We start from the raw sequence: 6,699 nt of genomic DNA, 5'->3' as shown, positions 1-6,699 counted from the left end.
CAGTGGAACACTACAATCCCCATAATCCCGGTTTTCTTGTTGACAAACCTTTAAATAATTATTCATCCGACTTTCTTCCAAAATCTGTAACTCACTACATTTCCCAGAATCCCCTTCATTCACCCTATCATTCAAATACTGTGAAGAAAAGGAAGCAACAAGGAGGAATAAAGATTACCCATTGGAATCCCTGGGCCATTGACGCCTAAGTACGACCGCCATTTTGGCCTGCTAATGAGGACAGGCAAAATGAGGCATTTTATTGCAACCATGCACACCTGAACCAAGTCACCACTCCCAGGAAGTATAAAAGGCAGAGCAGGAAAGCACACTTTGAATGAGTCGAGATGCTGGAAGGTACATGATGCCAAAGGAAGACCAGAAGAGCTGTAGAGACCCTAGGAGACCTGGAGGAGGAGAAACCGCCCTGGCACTGGCGCTGTGAGTCCAAGGGAGACTGCATTGTGGAGAGGGGGCTGTACCACCATAAGGAAAGACCAGGGGCAGCTGGGGTTGCCTGACAAGTACCCACAGCAAGACACCTCCCTTGGGCCAGTCAGGCAAACCCAGGTCTCTGAGGGTCAGCAGAAGGGACCCTGACAGAACAATATCCCCTTATTGCTCCTGCAGCTCCCAATGCCCGAAAATGCAGTTTTGAGGAGATGAGAAGTCAGAGCAAGATCCTGACAGTGCTTTCTGGGGCTAGAACTCCCAAAACCCCTTTTGTGGATTGTTAACTTTGAAAGGAGGCTCGATCTTCGCTGAGGGAAGGGTCTGAGCCTGGAAGTGGGAGGCCCTTTGTGAACCCTAAGAGGGGTCCGAGCCCATCAGAGGTAGACCCTTGTTAATATTGTGAGTAAAACAGGTACCAGAGACAGAGTGGTCTGGCACCACATGGGCGCTCATTTGAAGGTCTCTGGCTGGTGCCCCTCTCCTGAACAAGCAAAGTATTGAACTAAGATTATTGAAACTACAAGTACCCAGAGGCCTTGGGGGAGGCCGGCGGTAGGTGTCAAAGTGGTCATACAAGGGTCAAGCCAAACACCTTGTACAGTCGGAAGTCTTTGACACGTTGTGAAAGCAAAGTGAACTGTGTTACTGGGGCAAATGTGAACCTGACTGAGGGATGCCTGCGAATTAGGGTGAACAGTATCACCCCTGAGAACCTTGTAAGGATAGAACTGTGTGAAGCCTGACTGGGGGCTTAAGGGAAAGCCTGACTTGGGCTAAGACCCAGATTTAGATACAGTAAGAACCTAAGGGGTCTAGAATGACTTTCTGTTGAACTATATGCTAAAATTGCAATGTGAACCCAGTGGAGGAATACCAGGAGAAAGTTAAGGGAAGTGAATCCTGCATTGTGATAAAGCTAATTGATTATGGCAAATGTGAACCCGGCCGAGGGATGCCTGCGAATTGGGGTGAGCAGTAATACACCCGTGAACATTGTGACGCCAAGTGTGAACTCGACTGAGCGATATCCACAGTGAGTGGTTGGTCTGAGCCCGACTGAGGGAGGCTAATGTTGAGAGAAGGATTGGAGCCCAGCCAAGGGGGATCCAAGTGTGACGAGTAATCCCCTGACATGAAGATAAATTGAAGGAACTTTTGTTTTGTTGTTAATGGCATAGTAGGCCCTCTCAAGCAAGAGACTTTGATATGATATGATGATATGATATGGCATTTATAACGCACCTTTAGACAAGTGTTTCAGGGAGCAATGAAGCCTGGATGGGAAGACAAGACAACGATCCTGCTAGGCCAGGTGACATTGAGATCGTGCAAGTGCAGGGAGGGTGAAGGGGAAAAGTGCGTTGGGAAAGGAGAGGGGACAGTGCAGTACATAAGATAACAGTAAAATAAATAAAGACAGTAACTAAAAGTGCGGCCAGCAGGTAGCAAGTGCAGAGGTAAGTGCAGCCATCAAGTGTCAAGTGCTAGTCGGGGCTGTAGGGATACAGAACAGTCCCAAGTGCAAGGGTTGCCAGGGGGGAAGTGCAGGTGTGCAACTGGCGGGGAGGGGACCTGGATCCGAGATCAGAGGGTAGCCAGTTAACCAGTGCAGTTTCAGATTCAGCCAGGAGATCAGCAGGGGAGAGGAAGAGAGAAAGCAGAGGAAATGAGGAAGGTCTTGAGGTGCTTCCGGACCCAGAGATGGTTCTCCTCAAGTTTCAGAGAGGCCGGGAGGCTGTTCCAGAGGGAGGCCCCAGCAGAAGAAAGCGATCTACCACCAACTCGCAGCTTGGATAAGCGACTGACCCTGAAGGAGTTGGAGGTGGATGAGCGAAGAACTCGAAAGGGAGATTTTTAGGAAGAGCAAGTTGAAGGTATTGAGGTCCCAGACCCCAGAAGGCCTTGTGGACAATGCGGAGGGTTTTGAACATACTCCTCGCCGCCACTGGGAGCCAGTGCAGAGATTTCAGTCCTGGAGAGATATGATCCCTGGGCTTGAGGCCAAGGACAAGTCTCGCAGTCCTGTTTTGGATGAGTTGCAGAGGGCAGAGAGTAGAGGCAGGCAGATTGAGAAAAAGGCTGTTGCAGTGGTCCAGCCTAGAAAGGACCAGAGCTCTGCAGACAGTGAGCTTCTGGGGGAAGGAGAGGAAAGGAAGAATACCTCTGAGGAGGTGCAGCTGGTAGTGTGAGTTCTTAGAGATGTCAGAGATGTGAGGAGAGAAGGAAAGTATGTAGTCGCAGATGACCCAGAGGTTTTTAGCCTCACAGGTGGGAGCAGGAAGAGGGCCAAGGGAGTCCGGCCAGAGAGTGACAGGAAAGGAGGGAGCAGGTGTGCCGATAAGGAGAATCTCAGTCATGAAAGAGTCTCGGGCACACAAGGCCCACATATTGATGAAAGGAACTATAACCTTGTGCCGGTGAAGCCCAGTAGTGTGCTGTGCTTAAGAGTCCTGCCTTGTCCCGTGCTAAAAACGTGGGGAAGGGAGACCCCGGCCATAACATCCTGACTTATTCTTTTGTGAACACTTCTTTCTTTTCTTGTGAACATTATCCCACATTATTTTGTAGCATAGCGGTAAGGATTTGCAAAAGTTCTTTTTTTAGTATAGGCCCTTTTTATTTGACTAGACTCCACTAGGACTGTATTATTATTATTTGATGGTCGTAGCTTGCTCCCATCTTAGATGTAGGTTTAGATTAGGTGTTCATCTCACCCGTTTTACAGTTTAATAAACACCCTTGAACTGTGATCACTTGTGTCGGTCTTACTTTGAGAACATACCTTCCTTACAGTGAAAACACACTACAGAAAGATGTTTTTAATGAGAAGAGTTGCATTCTAGGAAGGAATGTTCCTCTAGCTATTGATGTGAGTGGACATAGTTATGAAGTCCAAAATGGTGCGATTTCTAAAAAAGAAGAAATTGTAAGGTGTGATAATACAGAAATGAAAGTTTAGGTCAGTCTAGAATAAAACCAAAGAAGCATTGTGAGATAAGGAAGTGTAACTTTGTGTGCAATATTGATACTTTTTTTTGTAAAGTCTTAAAGAGATTTTTGCAAGTTTTGCATAAAAATTATAATTTTCAAAGACAGATGAAGATGCTACAAAGAATAGATGACTGTGAAGTTCGTGAAAAAACAGGTCTTGTGGGTCACTCTCTAGCTTGTCTTGATAAAAGTAGATGTAAGTGTCAGTTTCATCGTATACGGATGCTGGCTGCACATCATACTAAAATAGGATACCTTCTAGTTAAACTGTATGAGTGCAAAACACCAAGTATATGTCTTGCAGTTTTAAATCATACACTTTTGACTGGAACTGTAGAAAGTTTATTTTCTACAGTGGAAATGATAAATATGCATTTAAAAGTGTTGCGTATGTAGATGAAACACTTACAGGAAGTGGAAATGATGATCCTATGCTTTCAAAGGATCAGATTTTTCAACAGTATAAAAGAAGTTGTTAGAACACCTACCTGTGCGGGGCGACGGGGCTCTAGGGGGCGTGCTGGTTCCTGGCAGTTGTACCCAAGTCTCAGGTTGTGGAGACGACGCACCGCTCTGGGCACATTCCCCCGGCGGAGTTTCTCTGTCCTGACCCGTGTAGGGCACGGGTGCCGTTCACGTAGCTGTTCGAGCGAGTTTGCGTTCCACGACTCGTTCGCGCGGCGGCATCCATTCGCGCATGCGCATTGCAGCGCGGTTCAAGCCTCGGTTTCACACAGGACCGCTACTTAAGCGATCCGATTTAGTTCTTCATCGCGTCTCAACGCGGTTGGTTCCCTTCCGCTTCGCTTCCCTGGTTCTGGGGTTTTGGGTCCTGATCCTGGGCTGGGTTCTTTCCTGCTCCTCCTCTAGTCAGGCTGCCTTCTTCCCCTTCCCTTACCTGTTCTCCTGTGTTCTCTGGTCTCTTCCTCCTGGTTGCCCTTCCTGCTCCTTTTCGATTGCCTGAGTTGCCCGCCTCCTGCTGGGGTTCCTGTGGTCCTGGCCCGCTTCTCCGGCTTCTGTGGATCCCTGTTCTTCATCCTACTTTGTTACCTTGGACTCTCTGCTTACCTGCACCGGTACCTTAGACTCACTGTTTACCTACATTGGTACCTTGGACTTGCTGCTACTCGCATTTAGGTACCTTGAACATCTGCTTACCTGTACTGGCTACCTCGAACCTTCACCGTCCTGGATAGCTGCTTGGGATCGTTTGCCAGTATTTGCCAGTAACATCTACGACCTTCCCGATCAGTGCTTGCACTGTTCTGGCGCCACGTTAATATTGGGAAGTGTCATTCGTGGCGTCAGGAGCTGGCCCCAGTTCAATCCTGTATTACAGGACGGGTCCGGGGTCGGTTCTTTGCGTCACTTCTCTTCATTAGCGAAAGACTTCATCAGCTACTTGGCTACACCTACCACGACCTGGCTACCTCGGCACGCAAGACTCCTGGAGATACAGGTACGCCTCGTCCTCGGGACGCACAACTTAACAGATTGAGACGCCTTACCCCCAGTTCTGAGACTGAGATGGAGGAATCCCAGGATATCCATGACGAGGTCAGAGCCTTAAGAGCTGAAATGGCGGCATTACGTCAGGAGAATCTCAATCTCCGCCAGATGGTCATGCAAGGCACCCCTGCTAATCCACAAGTGGAGACACCAATGGCTACTACCGCACCCATGAAGTTTGATGGTGATCCTAGGCGTGTGGCAGAATTCTGCAGCCATTGCCGGATACATTTTTTGTTCCGGGCATCACATTTCACACAAGAAAGGGCTAAGATTGGCTACATCTTGGGAAATCTAACGGGAAGTGCCTTGGCTTGGGCTTCTCACTTGGTGTCTGCTAACAGCCCCATTCTTAATTATTTTGTGGCATTCGAGAAAGCATTTTTGGAGGTTTTTCAGTCTCCCAATTTGGCGGCTACGGCACAGAATCAGTTGATGGATTTAAGACAGGGATCCAGCGATATTATCACTTATATAAGCCGGTTCCGCCAATTGGCTACGGACTCTCAATGGCCCGAAGTAACGCAAAAGACTCTGTTCAGACGTAGTCTAAGAGAGGAATATAAGGACGAGTTACTTCACATACCCGAACCTGAGACTCTGCAGTTACTCCAGGAGCAGGTCCTACGTATTGACCATCGCCTAGCTGAACGAAGAGGTGAGAGACGTCGGCTAGAGAGGTTCCTTCCCAGACCTCTTCCTCAGGCTGGAGGCGTACCTGCCAGTTCGGAGATGGGTCTAGAACCAATGCAGCTAGGGGCACTAAGAGGACCATTATCGGAGGCCGAGAAGAAACGCAGGAGAGATCTCCGTCTTTGTTTGTATTGTGGGACTGCCGGACATTTTCTCAGTACTTGTCCATTGCGACCAATGAAGAAGTTGGAAAACTAATAGGCCTGTCACGATGGAGGAAGGCAGTGACAGGCCCTTCGATCTCTTCAGTCCTTCCCATTCCTGTGACGACCCATCCACCCATGACTCCGGTGGCCCTTATGGCTCTTCAGATCAGGGTTACCTGGCACAGTAAATCAGTGACAGTATTGGGTCTTCTGGATTGTGGAGCCTCAGGTAATTATGTGGACTTTGAATTTTCCAAGAAGAACGGGATACCTCTGCTTGATAAAGGTTGTGCTACTCTGGTGGAGGTAATTGATGGAACCCCTTTGGCCTCCGGTCCGGTTCGCCAACATACCGGAATTCTACAGCTACAGATTGCTGAACACCGTGAATTGATTTCTCTTGATGTGATTAAGTCACCCTCATACCCGATAATTCTGGGGTTACCATGGCTATTACATCATAACCCCATTATTGATTGGGCCTCCCGTACCTTGACCTTCGCTTCCAATCGATGTGGTCGGGAGTGTTGTACCTTCGGACCGAGTACTAGATCTTCCACCATTGCCACTCAGACGGAAGGATCAGGACCGCTCCGAGTGTGTACCTTGTCTTCGGTACCTTCCGACTACAATGAATACCATGAGGTCTTTTCTGAACCTGGTACCATTCCTTTGCCACCTCACAGAGTCTTTGATTGTGCCATAGAACTACTGCCCAATGCAGTAATTCCCCATGGCAAATTGTATTCCTTATCACCCACGAAAGAGAAGTTCTGCAAGAATACTTGGATGACTGTCTTCAGAAAGGTTATATAACACCTTCTAAGTCACCTGCGGGATTCCCTTTGTGAAAAAGAAGGAGGGCACTTTCCGGCCTTGTGTGGATTATAGGCAGTTAAACGACATC

Source organism: Ambystoma mexicanum, chromosome 2q (genome assembly GCF_040938575.1).
Source record: "Ambystoma mexicanum isolate Mex_15411 chromosome 2q, UKY_AmexF1_1, whole genome shotgun sequence".
In the NCBI taxonomy this organism is placed as follows: Eukaryota; Metazoa; Chordata; class Amphibia; order Caudata; family Ambystomatidae; genus Ambystoma; species Ambystoma mexicanum.
Note: the sequence above shows the minus strand (reverse complement) of the source record.